This window comes from Artemia franciscana, chromosome 9, assembly GCF_032884065.1.
Source record: "Artemia franciscana chromosome 9, ASM3288406v1, whole genome shotgun sequence".
In the NCBI taxonomy this organism is placed as follows: domain Eukaryota; kingdom Metazoa; phylum Arthropoda; class Branchiopoda; order Anostraca; family Artemiidae; genus Artemia; species Artemia franciscana.
The window spans coordinates 37,074,034-37,076,679 of record NC_088871.1 but is presented as its reverse complement, the minus strand read 5'-3'; positions in this window follow the sequence as shown (position 1 = coordinate 37,076,679).

The window sequence follows — 2,646 nt, the reverse complement described above, 5'->3', positions numbered from 1 at the left end:
CCCCCTCATATACGAAGTACATTTGGTCGTTTTAAGTTTTATTGCTGCTCTTTATCTTCAGTTGGAGAAACTATTTTTGTTTTTTAATTTAATTTTTATCAAGTCAAATCCTGATTCGTTACAGAGCTATGCAAGTAAGTGCGAACAACAGTAAGGACAGTACATCCAATATACAAATTAATTACAGATTATTTCATCTTTTTTTAGGTACAAGTGCTCAAAAAATAAACTCAGGAGATGAAATTCCGCACCTCCCTTACTCATGGGGGATCAATCATAGGATATACCTAGAGAAAGATCTAAATTACTCTGAAACTTCCAACGTCGGCTTAATTTTTTACAATATTTTTGTTTGTTTCACCGAAGAAATCGATTTTTTTAATATTAAATATATTCTATTGGATCCCGTGACATGACCTTAAAAAATCTAAGAGGCTAAGTTTTAAAAAAGACACATTTAAAAAAAATGAGAACATTTTTGTCTCGCATTTTACACCGTTCTGAGACTTATTTTTCTCTTAAAAGTGTAGAATTTAATAAAACCTTAAAAGGTTTTCTTGAGATGAAATAAACGCAAGGGCTATGTTAGCATCAGCAACCTTTGTCAGCATATGGCTATGAAATTTCAATTCATTATCAGTTACTACTCCTAGGTCCTTCTCTGCCCTTACTCCTTCTAGTTGTTCACCCTGGATGAGTAGGTTAAGGCTTCGTTCAAGTATTTATCTATATTAATTACTAAAGTAAGAAAACAGTCATCCTCTCTCCTTCTGTTTTGTTTTTATTCACTATTTATTATATTTTATATATTATTTATTATATATTATTTATTAGGGTTTATATTTTATATGTTCGTTGTGTGGTGTGTGTTTGTGCTATTGCATTGGTGATTTCGCTTTTCATTAGAAGTGTAATTAGGATTATTATATCTAAAATGCAAAACTTTGTTTTTGAACTATTGAATTCTATATTCAGGTAGTTTTAGCTAGCTCCCAGGTCCCCCTCACTTACTTTGAAGTGAGTATTATCTGCTCAGCCGACAGGGGTCTCATGAAGGGGCCACCTTCACTCATTGTCGCCTGGTTTTGCTAAAATTACTATTTTCTTTGCCAAAAAATATATCGGGCAAGATATTCTTTTTCTCTATGTATCCAAAGTAAGGCAAAAAGAATATCTTTAAAAATGACAAACATATTCATAAAAACAAGCATACACAGAATTTAAAAACTAGCTTAAGGAATACAAAATTTTGCTATCTAGAAAACAAGAATTTTTGAAACTGTAATCCTGTAAATTTAATTAAAGTTGACCAGAATTTAGGCCACCATGGCATAGAATCTCCAAAACTATGTAATCAATACCTCTCCAAAATTCTTTGAAGTTGATCAATTTCTTTTTGAACTAAAAACTTCTGTAATTCCACCTCAAGCGTTTCAACATCATGTTGTGCATGGCGAATCTCAGCGTCTATTACTTCCATTTCTCGCTTTAAGGTCGATAAATCCACTTTTTTTGTATCCTCAATTTCCATGTCTTTCCTCTTTTCAACTTTCGTCGTTACAATCCGTGTTATTTCCGTTTTTGTCAGTACTTCTTTGCATACCTTTGTAATCGAAAACTTTGCCCTGTTTTCCTTCGCCACTCCAAGAATTTTCCTTTCTTTAGTTTGCTTCTGCACATTTTTTTCACTGTATAATGTTTTCCTTGCTAACATGCTTTTTGCCATTGACTTATACTTCCCTTTCATCAAAATTGTGTTTTTTCCTTCTAATAGAGAGGTTCTTGATAAGCCCATATTTCTTCTTGGAGCTAGTGACTTCTTTTCTTCAGTATAGCTAGTTCTTTCCGACATGGCTAAGATATTCTTATACAAAAAATCTTGCTCCTTCTGACTTGTACAGCTTCGTGCTTCCGACATTTCAAAGACTTTCCTATGCATCGTTTCAAGAAATATTAAAACTTTAAATTCAAAAGCTTTGTGTTGTTGCTTGGTGTAAGTTAGTTTCACATCTAGAAGGTTTTGACGAATTCATTTCTTTATATACACAAACCGCATAGCTCCTACATATTTGCACCAATCAATGCAGAGAGAACCGATGACGTATGATCTTGGGATTTTACAATCGCTATGTTCATGTTCATGTTGCATGCATGTTCCGTTTCCGGTGTGTACAACCGTGTTCCGGTTGTACAGCCCAATTCGTCTGTGTTTCTTGACTGTAAGAGCCTCATGTAACAGCGTTATTTTAATTATGGTTGTAATTAAAATCTATTCAATTCTATATTCTTAATCTATATATATTCAGCCATCAAAATATATGGCTGAAACCAAAAAATCAGCATGGTTCAACCCGACAATTAGGCTCAAATAAATACCAGAGAACATTCTTTTTGCGCATTGTATTTATTTATCTATTTCGGCAGTTTATTTTATTTATTTAGTCCTATTTTTTTAGAACCTCTTTAAAGTACAAAACAAATTAAGTGTTTTGTATGCAAAACAAATTTGAATATAAGGAAATAATAAACTCATTGATGGCTATGAAAAAATGATTAAACAATGAAAAAATTGCATAGAATTATTCAGACAATAGGGCAAAATAATAAAAAAGTAAATGTAGTTAATGGTTTACTTAAGACTATATA